General features: G+C 44.8%; 1 protein-coding gene across 5 annotated transcripts in view; it reads left to right on the top strand.

Moving 5' to 3' along the window:
- The first annotated feature begins 2,066 nt into the window (after window positions 1-2,066).
- The window catches only part of RAD54L2 (RAD54 like 2), a 126,992-nt gene continuing 114,976 nt past the window's right edge, over window positions 2,067-14,082 (top strand). For 2 of the 5 annotated variants that reach the window (XM_064274456.1, XM_064274457.1), the window contains exon 1: window positions 2,882-4,826. The gene's annotated coding sequence lies outside the window, so the exon portion shown is untranslated. Of the gene's footprint in view, window positions 2,194-2,574; window positions 2,834-2,881; window positions 4,827-14,082 lie in introns of those variants that run through there. The other 3 variants (XM_064274454.1, XM_064274455.1, XM_064274453.1) reach the window with 3 other exon arrangements.

Here is a 14,082-nt window from a genome sequence, read left to right as displayed (position 1 = left end):
CATGACCCAGCCAAGTCAACACACAACCTTAACCATCACAGGGTGTTTTTCCATGTGTGAGTTCACGGTCATGAAGAGGCCTTGTCCTAGTTTCTGATTAATTAGTCATTGGTGAGCTTTGCTTTCTTCCCTTGAAGGCAAAGCCATCCATAGGCAAGTATATGTGTAAATCACCTTAGGGATACCACCCGCCCCCCAAATAGGGCCTATTTTCTTGTAGGTGAATTCAGGTTCATGGACAGTAATGACACCACCTGAGTAGTCGGGGGAGCTCCAGGAGGGCAAGGAAGTGATGATGTCATAGAGGCCAATGGCCTACTGGGAGGAGGGAATGGAAGAGACTTCCATCACTGGGGTAGTCAGCCCTGGCCCAGTCCTTGTTGCTCCCACCTCAGTGACAGGGGAGGAAGGTAAGTGTGGGTGGCTGATTATATCCATGCAAGTACCTTGGGTCTTTTGCAGGAATAAACAAGACTTCCCTCCCCAGTCTCTCGGCAACCTCCTTAGTCTTTTTCTCCTTCATTTAGTCATCTTTGGGACTCTCCTCTGAACCTGCTTCAACCCTCTGTATTTCACCCAGGGAACCCAATCTAAGAGAGCTGATCCCAGGATGCTGAGGGAAACAAACTTTAGAGGAATCCCTGGCCTTCTAATAGCCCAGGGTGAAGTTTACTTGAATGAGGGAGCCTTCAGAGACTTAGAGCATACTTTCTACACCATAAAGCCTGCCCTCCCCAGACAGATACCAAATTGCCTTTAGATAGACAGAGCTGCTTCTAAAGGATAATCCCAAATGGAAATCTACTTATAAATTGTGCATGCAAGAGACAGAGACAAACTTTCACTGAGGTACAAGTGACTGATATCACAGCCTTTCGGAGGGTAGCTTCAGACAACCGAAAAGAGTATTGAGGTGAACTTTCCTGAGTCTCAGAAGCCAAGGGAATAAGTGAGAATGGAAAAATTAAGAACGTGTGAAAGCTATGATACTTTCTGGAGCACCTTCTGCAGATTCAAATTCCCATTGATAGCTGGGAACACACTTATATTTTTACAACCTAATTTGTTCCCAAAATAACCATGTCCGGTGTCCGGAAGAAAAGGGAGGTGGTGAGGAGAAAGGATTTTTTTCTCTTGATTTTATGAGGAAAACCACAGAAACCTTCAGAAAAAGATCCCCTTTCTGAACTCTTTTCATCTCGCCAATATTTGCTTCTTGGGAGGAGGAGAAGGAAGAGAACCGGGGGCTGTAGAGAGAGACAGAGCGGACACAGTAAACTCCCACCAGTGAACCGGAGCCACATGGCAGCCAGTCTCAACTTGGGGGAGGAGAGGGTTTGAATCTGCATCCTTATTCTCTGCCTAAGCGTCAGAGATGAAGGAAGACTCTTCTGGCCCCTGCTTCCGTTCTAGAGACAGCTTCAGTTCAGTAGGAAAAAGGACGGGAGGTGCGGGCAGAGCGGAAAACCTAGTTACTTGGTGCGCAAAAACTTCAGGGGGCCTTGAGGGCTGCCCACAATCTCTGTAGGAGGCTATAGTGGTAGTAGCAATCATAAACAGCAGCAGCAGTGACCGCGCCCTAATGGTGAACCTCGTATCTCTGAGCTAGGCTCTTGCATCATCTTAATTCGAACGACTCTCCGATATTATCAAGTAGGGGATGCGGAGGAACCCAGATTTAGCTGACCACTTAGTGGCCAGGGAGTCTTGCTAGTGGCTGGCGGTGTGCAAACCCATTCTGTCGGACCCATCCTTGCAACTATTCTCCGGAGGGTTCTGGCCTGGGATTTATGTGCCGCATTCACACTCGAAACGATCCTCTATAGCAGATATACGGTTCTGCCCTGGGAGGAATCGCGGTCTACCCAGAGCAGGGGAAGAAGGGTCTCCAGGAGGCTCGCAGCGGAACTTTTCTGTTCGCGGCGCATGTTCCCGTCCGGGCGGCCCGCCGCGCGGGCCGGGAGGGGGACGCTTTCTGGGGCGGACCGCGAGCGGAGGCTGCGAGCGCCGCCGCCGGAGAAGACCGACGATCGGCTGGAGCCAGCCCGCGGCACCCGGGCCTGGCCGGCTGCTTCCCGCCGCAGCCGCCGCTGTAGCCCTCGCTGCCGCGGACATCGCCGAGGTCTGCGTAGCGGAACCCGTGGCCGCTCGGCCCTGCCCGGTCCGGCGCGACCCGGAGCCGCGGCGCGGGAGGTGAGAGCCGGCACCCGTCCCCCGCCCGGCCGTCGGGACCCGCAACAATGGGGGCCGAGCGGGGACGCGGCCCAGGGCCCTGGCGCACGGCAGCCTGGGGCTGCACACGGGTCCCGGCGGCCCGGGCCGGGGGGCTCTGGGTCCAACGTGGGCAACTCCGGTGCCTGGAGGCTTGGCGGGGGTCTTGGCCTCGCCCCGGGGCCTCGGTGGCTTGATATTGGAGATTTTTGTGGCCGGGAAGGGAGTTGTAGGGGCGTGGAGACTTAAATCTGGTGGCTGTGCGCTCTCTTGGCGCTGGATGCTGGCGTCGTGGAGGCTGACCGTGGCGCGGGGTGGGAGTGGGGGTGGGGGGCTTGCGATTGGACTCTAGGGGCCTCTGTGTGTCTGATCCCTAAGGGTAATCGGAAGCGTCTCTCTGTCCTTCTGGGGTCTGAGAATTTGGCATGCTGGCGTCCGCTGTGTGGAGAAGAGGCATCGAGAGTTCAGCTTCTCTGAGGTGACCGGTGATTATTGGTTCCTGGAAAGGCAGGAGCTCAGCTGGGCTCGGGAGAGTTGGGCAAAGAGCTCGGTCCTCTGGGGCCCAGATGCACCCTGGCGTGGAGCGGTGCTCAGGCAGGGAACTGGTCATAGGAATGTCGCGGTGAGTAATGTTGGCTGCCTTGGCGTTAGTGGGGGCCGGTGGGAGTTGTGGTTTGGGGAGTGTAGAGGAGAGTTGGTAGGCTGCTGAGGTTGGGGAATCAGATTTTCGTGAGCCATGGTGGTGGCTGCCTGGGAGAGGAACAAGGGAACTTTGCAGAGTGGGCTCTCTGATAGAGAATGACCTCTTACTGCGGAGGAGTGGGTGACTCAGATCTGTTAGAATTCCTGCCTCTTGATAGTGGATGTGGCTGACTAGGTTGGTGCTGGGCAGTGCAATGGATGGGCCCGAAAGGGGCGTTTGGGGGCTGAATGAATTTGTTCCTGAGCCGAAGACAGTGTAGACAGTTCCTTTTTACTCCAAGTCAGAATGCCACCTGTCACTGACAATATTTTAAATAAAGAATTCTTTGTGATATCTGGATGCAAAGCTTTCCTCTACATTTCTTTTTTTCTACTTTGTTTTTGAATTATGACTCATTCTTCTTTTCTGCACCATGGCTATTGTTTGCGATGATAGACGAACACCATAAAACATGTAAATTCTAGGGATTTTCCGTCTAATTCTATGACTCTAAATTGATTTAAAAGCCTGTTTTCACTAACCTGTGTGTCGTTGGTTAATATGTGCCAGTGTCCAAAACTGGTTGCTGTCCAGTTGATGTCGAATCATAGCAACCCTATAGGACAGAGTAGAACTGTCCCCATAGGATTTCCAAGGAGCAGCTGGTGGATTTGAACTGCTGACGTTTTGGTTAGCGGCCCCACACTTAACCACGGTGCCACCAGGGCTCCATGTGCAAGTCTAGAGAATGATAAAAACCTTAACAGTTTATGTTGTTATAAGTTCTTTACATCTCTAAATCTGTGAAACTTCATTTTCTCCTCATGCTAGGAAGTGATTATCTTGAGTCTGTTGAATCTTAGTGACTGTCATTTCAGCGCCCCTAGTTAGCACTTACAGGACATTTTCTTCACCAGAAGTCTTAACTGTCTTCAATGAATTTGTCTGTGTACTGTTTTCCTGTGACAATCTGAATCATTGAAAGGCAGCATGGAAACTCCAGCTCAGGCCTGCAGCTGTGCGCCAGAGTTCTGTATGTATTATTCAGGCAAAAGTTGGTGTGTTGTCTGGAGATGAGATATTAAAGGGAGCCCCACATGAAGAAAAACTGTCAGAATCATTGTGCCTTCTGAGTTTGTTTAGCATGGTAGGAGGCACTGCCTAATTGTAGTCTGGTAGGAATTTTCAGGTGAGAAATGAGAGGAGTTCTGACTACTTGTACTGATCATTCTAGTTATTCTAGGAATTGTTTTATTTTATTTTTCTCAATCTTTAGGAAAAAAAAATTTACCTAGTTCCCTTGGATAGTGTTTTCTTTTCTCTCTCTTGCTCTTAAAATTTTCTATTCTAAGTCATTCGTTCTTTCAGAAATGAACATCTATTGAATTATGCCAGGCACTGTGCTGGGTGACCCCACATGGTGTTGGTGTTTTTGGTATTTTAATCGTGGTAGTTCTTAGTTAAGAGGTGGCTATAGTATGAAGAAAGAAGTGATTCAGGAATATCAAGCTTTTAATCTAAACCGTTGAATAATTTTTTTGTTTGTTTAAGTATTCGTTAGTGACAATTGATTACAGGTGTCTATGGGAAGAGTTTTTTAAATTTTATTTATGGGAAAAGTTTAGCTACAACTGTGTGTTCACATTGGTATGGGATTGTTTTTGCATTATTTTAATTAAGCACCACCTGTTAACTTTAATGTGTACTCCTGTAGACAAACTACAAGGTAAAACATTTTGCTTCTATTTGTGTCCGGATGAGCAGTGACTTACAAATACTGTATGTGTGCTCAGATTCCCCAGGAAGCTACCACTCTTCCCTTCCCACAGTGGTTTTCGGAGCATGAAGGCATTATTTATCCCCTTTGTCTGGTTCACTGTGGCTGCTGATGGCTTGGAGTGCTGGCCCCATGGGCAGGGGGAATAAGATTGAGGTAAGGCTCAGTCTCTTTGAAGTCCCTTGCCTCTTAATTTTTAATGTATCAAATATAAGCCTGAATATTTTTTGCATGAATTGTTAATCTGTTCTGATCTAGTAAAATGAAATTCTGTCCTTTGTTCTGTTCTCCTCTCTTTGTATATATCGTGGCACAAAAAAAAAAAAAAAAGAGGAAATTTAAAATCAAGGCAGTTGGATCATAAATATATTCTTTAAGATAGCCCTCATTTCCATCTGAAATATTTGATTATTCAGAAAGAATAAAAACTGGTTCATATGTTGCTTTGAAAGCAAGGTGATGACTGAAACAAATGTTTTTGACTACCTCTTTGTTAAGTGGATCAACTTCAGAAACTCTTGGAAAGAAGGCTCAAAGTTTTTTCTTTAGAAAAATTTTCAGAGGTGCCTAGTACAATGGGAATAGCATGGCATTTGGCGTCATCTCATTCTTGCCTCTTGCTCACCTTTTGACCTTGCATAAGCTGTTTGTCTCTCAGCCTCAATTTTTTTTTTTTTTTTTTGCAATCTGTAAAGTGGGGCTAATACTACTTTCTTTACAAGATTGTAATGAGGACTGGAGAGGATGTAGAGGGCCTAGTCCTTCATGGGTGGTCAGTGCTTGTTGTTAGTAGTTCATGTGTATTATTATATAGGGGCACTATTCTCCGTACTAGTAGTATGGCTGGGTGCTATGCAGAGATATGGAGGCTCAGTTTCCTTGTCTGTTGAGAAAGACAACCAATAGCATTGTATGTACTTGCTGGCAGGCTGGACAGGTAAGAGAATTGTCAAGGTAATCTTTATCCAGTCCTGGTGGGCAGGAGTCCACACTCTATAAAGTCCAAGGTCATTCCTGGCACTGATAGCTTTTTTTTTTTGTGGAAGTTTCTGTGGAGAAGCCAGGAGGTAACTGTTTTGGGAAGAGTGGGCATTCCTGTTGACGGAGTGCTGGAGTATGCCAGGCAACATTGTCTGCTATGTGGCCCCTTATAGGACATTTTTCTAGCTTTCTCCTGTTGGCCTCAGAAACCTGGCTTTGTTCTTGCTGGAAAGCTGCAGGTGCTGAAGCAAGTTGTTGTCTTTCTCTAATTTGGTCTACTTTAATAGAGTCTAGCACTCTGTTCAGATATGTTTTTGATGAACAGAAGGGTCACAGGCTTTGTTATAGAATTGTTCAGTTTATTATTCCCCTGTAAGGAAAAAATTTCCGCTAATATTCAAGGGAAAATATAAGTAGGAACCAGAAGTGATTGAAAATAACTGGCCTCTAAATCTCTTCCAGTTTTGCCCTAGCCTAATCCTCCTTCCATTCAGGGTGGTCTTTTAACCCCAGTTGAGGGTAAGTAACATTCTTCTGGCGTCAGAACGCACATCTTGATCCTGGCCTGCTTCTGCTCCAGCGTCTCACAAGGACCCTTAGGGTCCAGCCCCTCTGTATCTTTCTTTCAAGCCCCTCTTCTACTGCAATTTCTCTGGCACTCAGTGAATTCGTTGAAGGTCCTTGCATGTTCAGGCTATTCCTTCTGCGGATTTTCCTCCGTGTTCTGCTTTTTGGCTGACTTCAGCGCTTGAATTTTTCAGGCTTTTAGGCACCACCTTCTCTTAAAAGTCTTCCTTGATTTCCTCCAGGTAAGCTGAATGCCTTACCTTTGTATGGCCATTGCAGTCTGCACTGTACTGTTGAGTTTTGGTATTTTGTCTGTTTTTGATGCCTACATGTGACCTACTTGAGGGCAAGACCTTGTCTTGTTCATCCCTGTATCCCAGCACCTAACCATTTCTGGCACAGAGGAAGCTACTCAGTAAATGTTTGTTGAGTGAACAAATGAATGATCCCTGCTTGTGAAATGACAGATCACTCCTGGTGGAGCTGGTGGCATGATGAGAACTCTGACTTTGTGGCCTCGTGTGGTCCCAGCTAAAGCAGTGCCTCTACCTTTTATTTCCAGGCTGCTAAAGGCCATGCCCTTTACTTTGCTGGGAAAACATGTTCCTTATTCCCTATGTTTATGGTGATTTAAGACTGTGTTTTGCTCTCTTTCGGTTTAGCCAAAGTTTCCTTTAGAAAAGAATGACAGGTCTTGGTTGGTATTATCTAGATCTTCAATTGGCCATTTACTGCTCGGAGTACTTTGTCCTCATGTATGAAGAGGAATGACTGGTTGGTCAGTTTGTGCCACAGTATCTTCAGACAACTACTGGCCAGCTGCCACCTGCTTGGAAGTGGTTAATGGATTTAACACTAGGATATTGTGACCTTTGCTGGCTGTGGATCTTTGGGAGATCCAGCCGGGCTTAATATCATCATATTCAGAAAATAAGATTATTTGCCCAAACTTTATTCAGGAATTTGAGCCCAGTGATTCCAGAGTTATCTGAACCAGTTCTCCACTCGGCCTAATCTGTATTAACACTGAAACTGCTGAATTAATTAATTGTCAGGAGGGTGTGAGTTCTGTTATTTACCCAGAAGTTTATAGGCTAGTGCCAATTCATTAGTCATCTTCTTGGTTCTTAGTTGTAAAATAACTTGAGAGTACACTATCCAAATTACATTGATTTAGTTTTCATGGTGGATCAGACTGCATAGGAATCCTATCGAAGGACAGGGGTTAGGTGCCTACGTAATAATGCAGTTATTCTTTCAGGTATGTGACTAACAGCAGACTTCAGAAAAGGAAAGCATGAAAAGTAACTGTACTAGGGTTAAAGATAAAAATTGATATGAGGTAAAAAGGAAAGCTGAGGCAGTGTATTTTGTTGTTAGGTGCTGTCGAGTCGATTTTGACTCATAGCGACCCCATGTGACAAAATAGAACTGCCCTGTGGGTTTTCTAGGCTGTAATTTTTATGGAAGCAGATTGCCAGGTCTTTTGCCTGCAGAGCCACTGGGTGGGTTCGAATCGCTAACCTTTCAGTTAGCAGCTGAGTGCTTCACCGTTTGTGCTACCAGAGCTCCTTGAGGCAAAGCATAAGGCACTTAAATTTTTTTTTTTATAATATTTGCTGGGCTTTAGGTGAAAGTTTACAAATCAAGTCAGTCTGTCATACAAAAACTTAAATACACCTTGCTATATACTCCCAATTACTCTCCCTCCAAAGAGACAGCCCACTCCCTCCCTCCACTCTCTGTTTTCGTGTGTATTTTGCCAACTTCTAACCCCCTCCACCCTCTCATCTCCCCTCCAGGCAGGAGATGCCAACATAGTCTCAAGTGTCCACCTGATCCAAGAAACTCACTCCTCACCAGCATCCCTCTCCAACCCGTTGTCCTGTCCAATCCATGTCTGAAGAGTTGGCTTTGGGAATGGTTCCTGTCCTGGGCCAACAGAAGGTCTGGGGGCCAGGACCGCAGGGGTCCTTCTAGTCTCAGTCATACCATTAAGCCTGGTCTTTTTATGAGAATTTGGGGTCTGCATCCCACTGCTCTCCTGCTCCCTCAGGGGTTCTCTGTTGCGTTCCCTGTCAGGGCAGTCATCGGTTGTAGCCAGGCACCATCTAGTTCTTCTGGTCTCAGGATGATGTAGTCTCTGGTTCATGTGGCCCTTTCTGTCTCCTGGGCTCATAATTACCTTGTGTCCTTGGTGTTCTTCATTCTCCTTTGATCCAGGTGGGTTGATACTCATTGATGCATCTTAGATGGCCGCTTGCTAGTGTTAAAGACCCCAGACGCCACACTTCAAGGTGGGGATGCAGAGTATTTTCTTAATAGATTTTATTGAGGTGCTTTAAATTTTACAGCAGTTGTTAAATTGAAGACATTTTGTGAGTAGTGTCAAGACGTTGAGGAGGAAGTTGTTGTTATAGGTGAGAAGAAATAAAAACATGGAAGGTTTTAGCCAGCACAGGCCTTTTGGAGGTACTAGTGCCAGAGGAGCCCTGGTGGCGTAGCGGTTAAGAGTTCGGCTGCTAGTCAAAAGGTTGGCAGTTCAAATCCACCAGCTGTTCCTTGGAAACCCTATGGGGCAGTTCTCCTCTGTTCTGTAGGGTTGCTGTGACTCGGAACTGGCTCAACAGCGCTTAACAACAACAGCAGCAGCACCCACTTATGGTTCTACAGCACCATCGATGAATATGAAAAAAAAATGCTTGCTTTATTCTGATAATTATACTTTGCATATGCATGATGTTACAGTTTATAAAACTTTCCTATAAATTTACTTCATCCTCCCAACAACTCTGGAAGGCAGAAGAAAATCCCCATTTTACAGATGAGGAAGCAAACACAAAAAGATTAAATGGCTTGATTTCAAGTACACAAAGCCAATAAGAAGAAAAGCTGGGACCCGACACCAGGTTTTTTGATTCTAAGTTTAGGGACCTTTTTATGTCCTCACAGGATATTGTTAGGGTTTCAGTTTGGGGTGACAGTCACCCCTTCTCCCCGGCTTCTGGCCAGTAAAGGATGCACACAAAGAAGGTCAAGAGCCACATGGGGGGCAGAGTCTCTGCTCTGTTAACAGCAGCCCAGTAACTCCCCTGGAAGAGCTGGATGGGGGTGGACCTAGATGGAGCCCTGTTCTCCTCGCAGCTCACTTAGTGGTCAAGAGAAAGAGCCAGAACCAGGTGGAGATGGCTTTCTTTTTTTCCTTTTTTTTTTATTGTGCTTTAAGTGAAAGTTTACAATTCAAGTCAGTTTCTCATACAAAAACTTACACATGCATTGTTATGAGACCCTAGTTGCTCTCCCTACAATATGACAGCACACTCCTTCTCTCCACCCTGTATTCCCCGGTCCATTCAACCAGCTCCTGTCCCCCTGTGCCTTCTCATCTCACCTCCAGACAGGAGCTGCCCACTTAGTCTCATGTGTCTACTTGACCCAAGAAGCTCACTCCTCACCAGTATCATTTTCAATCCCATAGTCCAGTCCAATCCCTGTCTGAGGAGTTGGCTTTGGAAATGGTTCCAGTCTTGGGCTAACAAAGGGTCTGGGGACCATGATGGTCAGGGTCCCTCCAGTCTCAGACAGACCACTGAGCCTGGTCTTTTTACTATAATTTGAGTTCTGTACCCCCAGGTGGAGATGGCTTTGCAATTGAGTCCCAGTGACTCTTACTCACTGGACACAAGCCCAGGATCTGTGTCATGCACTGCCATTACACACAGGGGTCTTCCTCCTAACATAATGTTGTATAGAAATTGGAAGAAAAATGCAAGCTTGAGAAGAATTCTTTTGGTGTAATTCTAGCCTGAGCTTGGACTCTTCGTTCTCATTGTGTTCTCCAGTTCCACTGTCTCCCCCGTCCCTCCACCTTCCTTTCCCCCAGGGTTTCACCCACCTCCCCACCTTGGCTTGGATGCCTGCCCGACTTTCTACTTTGCCCTCTCTGGTTGCTATCTCGGAATTCTCCTTCCTGGCTGCATTCTCTGCCTCTAGGCTGCTCTGTGTTTTAAGGAGTTAGGAAAATGGACTGTCTTGGATACTGGCATTTCCCACTGCCTCACTTGAGTTGTGCCCTCTCTGCCCTTCAGGATGCTCCTGTGTTGCCCCCTCAGCGTCCTAGTCCTCTCACAGCAGCCACTTGCATGTTTCCCAGGACCTGTTCACATTTTCCTCCAGATCTGCCTTCCATCTCCCTCATTCTTCTTTTTTTTCAGTTGTAAAAATATATGTCTTAGTCATCTAGTGCTGCTATAACAGAAATACCACAAGTGGATGGCTTTAACAAAGAGAAGTTTATTTTTTCACAGTATAGTAGGCTAAAAGTCCAAATTTAGAGTGTCAGCTCCAGGGGAAGGCTTTCTCTCTCCGTTGGCCTTCTCATCAATCTTCTCTCGGACTACGAGCTTCTTTGTACAGGAACCCCAGATCCAAAGGATGTGTTCTGCCCCTGGCGCTGCTTTCTTGGTGGTATGAGGTCCCTGTCTCTCTGCTCCAGTCTTTTATATCTCAAGAGGTTGCCTCAAGACACCACAATCCAATCTTTAGATTGAGTCCTGCCTCACTAACACAATTGCCACCCATCCTCCCTCATTAACATCATAGAGGCAGGATTTACAACGTGTAGGAAAATAACACAATACTGGGAATCATGGCTCAGCCAAATTGATACACACATTTTTTCGGAGGGACGTAATTCAACCTATGACAATAAAAATAACAGAACATTTTCCACCTCAACATTTTTTACACGAACAAGTGGGTGACAGTTATTATATTAACCATGCTGTGCAACCATCACCCGTATCTGTTGACAAATTTTCTATCACCATTAACAGATACTCAGTTAAACGATGGCCTGCTAAACAGTGGCTTCCTCTTCCTTCCCTCCCTTCTGCCCCTGGTAACCACAAATAAACTTTGATCTCTATGTATTTGCCTATTGTAGATATCTCATGTACTTGAGGTTGTACAATATTTGTCCTTTTGTAATTGACTTACCTTGCGCAGCATCCATCCATGGTTGTTTTCAAGATTTGTCCATATTGTGGCATGTATCAGGACCTCATTTCTCTTTATGGCTGAGTAATATCTCTTTGTATATCTATACAACATTTTGCTTATCTGTTCATCTGTTGATAGCCGCTTGGGTTGTTTTCACCTTTTAGCTGTTGCGAATAGTACCGCAGTGAACGTTGATGTACGAGTACCTGTTTGCGTTGCTACTCTCAAGTCTCCTGGGCACATACCTACGAGTGGAATAACTGGGTTGGTCATATGGTAGTTCTATGTTTAACTTTTTGAGGAACTGCCAAACTGTCTTCCACAGTGGGTGTACAGTTTTGCGTTCCTGCCTGCAGTGGATGAGAGTTCCACCATCTCCCTTATTCTTGACCTGTGACCTCACTTTAGGGCTTGTGCTCCCTATCTTTTCTTATTTTGCTTTCTATCACCACGTTTTCATGACTCAGAGTTTCTTGCTTTACAAAGTCCTTGACTTTTTTTCCCGATTACACAAATAGTATATGGCCACAGTAAAATATTCGGAGATTTTTAAATAGTGAAAGAAACCCACAATCCCACAATTCAGTGTTAACTGTCGTTAAGAATTTGGTCTGTAGTTATCTAGACTTTTTCCACTGTGTATACTAGCACAGGTGTGCGTGTGTGTATAATTCTTCTTTATAAAAATGGGGCCATGATATACGTACTTTTGGTAACTTGCTTTTTTTTTTTTTCACTTTTATCTTGGGCATATTTCCATCTTTAGGACCCACATATCTTTCATACCTTTTTTACATAATATTGTACATTTGCATCATCATTTAGTCCCTGGTAATGGACATTTGTTTCCATTTCTTTGAAGTTACAAGTATCTTTGTGTATTTCTTTGTATACACTGTATACATTTTTTGTATAGTTTGTGTACTTGTTAGGATAAATTCATAGAAGTTAATTTCTGTGTCAGAGGTTATGCATGTTTAAAATTTTGCTAGATGTTATGAAATTACTCTCAAAAGGTTCTCTTAATTTATACTTACCTAGCACAGAAAGTTATCAGTATTTTTAGTCTTGCCAATTTGAAGCCTAGATAAGTCATTTTTATTTACTTCTTACTAAGGTGATAAGCATCTTTTCATGTGATGCGCATGTGCGTATACACGCACTCACAGTACCATACCTATTGCCATCAGGTGGATTCCAATTCATAGCAACCCTATAGGATAGAGTAAAACTGCCCTGTAGGGTTTCCAAGGAGCGGCTGGTGGATTCAAACTGCAGACCTTTTGGTCAGCAGCCCAATGCTTAACCCCTTGTGCCATCAGGGCTGCTGGTGGCATAGTGGTTAAGAACTGCGGCTGCTAACCAAGAGGTCGGTGGTTCGAATCCACCAGGCGCTCTTTGGAAACCCTATAGGGGCAGTTCTACTCTGTTCTATAGGGTCGCTATACTTTGAAATTGACTTGATGGCAACGGGGGTTTGATTGTTTCTCTTGGTTATATATACATACATATATATAAAATTTTATCTTCATGTCCTTTCTAACTTTTTTGCTAGGTTAATATGTTTTTGTTGACCTATGAGAATTACTCAACTATTAGGGAGATTAACTTTACCTATTATTATTACTCATATATTGTGTACTTACTCCCAGACATCAGCACTTTAATTGTATTGACTCTGGTGAGTCTCTTAACAACCTTGTAAGGTGTACTATTATTGTCAGCCTACTTTACAGATGAGGAAATTGAAGCCCTCAGGATAAAAGCCTTGCCCCAGGTCACCAGGTTGACCAGTGACAAGCTGGGATTTCAAGGCACATGGTTGAATGCCTGAGTCTGCCTCCATAATTGTCACATTAAGTGGCTCCTCATGCATTTCATTTTCAGAATTTTACTTTCTCTTTATTCATCCTCCCAGAAGAAAAGATGATCTTCATTTTTTTCCCTCCCAAGTTAATCCTTTCGGTTTGGGTTCCATCTATCCCTGTTTCTTCTTTAACCTTGATTCAACAATTAATTTCTTTCTAGCCTCTTCTATCACCTATTTTCCTCTCTTCCATTTTTGTTTTTATCTACAAACGAGGTAGAACCACAGTAACTTTGCTCAACTCTGGGACCTGTTGTGCTCCCCTGGCCGCCTTCTTCCTTTCTCTGTCTCTTTTAGCTAAGGTGCCATTTTATCACCGTTTCCTCACTACCTGCTTGATTTTATTTCTAGTTTGGTCCTTAGAGTTGTATCTCTTCTACTCCCATAGCTTCAGGCTATCCAGATGACTCAATTCTGTAACTCTAACCCTGGACTCTTTACCAGGCCAACAACCCTACGTTTCACCCTGGCTGTTGGTCATTTCTGTGTGCCATGAGGACTAGTGGAAAGTATACTTTCCTTCCTTGAACAGAAGATGCTGTTGATTTTTCCTTGTTAACACCTAACACCTGCTCCATTCTCTCTGGCTTCTTTGCCTTTTTCTTTACCCAGGCCCTCCAGGTCTAGTCCTGGATTATGACAACCAATTTTCCTTCTTCCATTCTCTCATCTCTGTAGTGGGAAGGATTGCCTTTCACCCTTTCCAGCTAAAACAAACTCCTTTCATGTTTTCTGTAGCTGTGATTCCTAAAAGCCAGTCACAGACGCGTAGTGTCACAGTCACTAGGGGAGTTTCTTTAAAGTATATGTAGTAAAGTTGTCACTATAATCTTATGAGGTCAGTGCTATTATTTCCAGTTTACAGTTGAGAAAACAGAGACTTTAAGAGACTTAGTCACTTGTACAAGGTCACTATTGGTGGGAGCCAAGACTCTATTTTAACAAGCTCCTTAGATTCTGATGCTCTGCCAGTTTTGGAAAACACCAGGAAACCTT

The sequence above is a fragment of the Loxodonta africana genome, chromosome 22 (genome assembly GCF_030014295.1).
Source record: "Loxodonta africana isolate mLoxAfr1 chromosome 22, mLoxAfr1.hap2, whole genome shotgun sequence".
NCBI lineage: Eukaryota > Metazoa > Chordata > Mammalia > Proboscidea > Elephantidae > Loxodonta > Loxodonta africana.
This window is presented reverse-complemented; position numbering and strand designations above follow the sequence as displayed.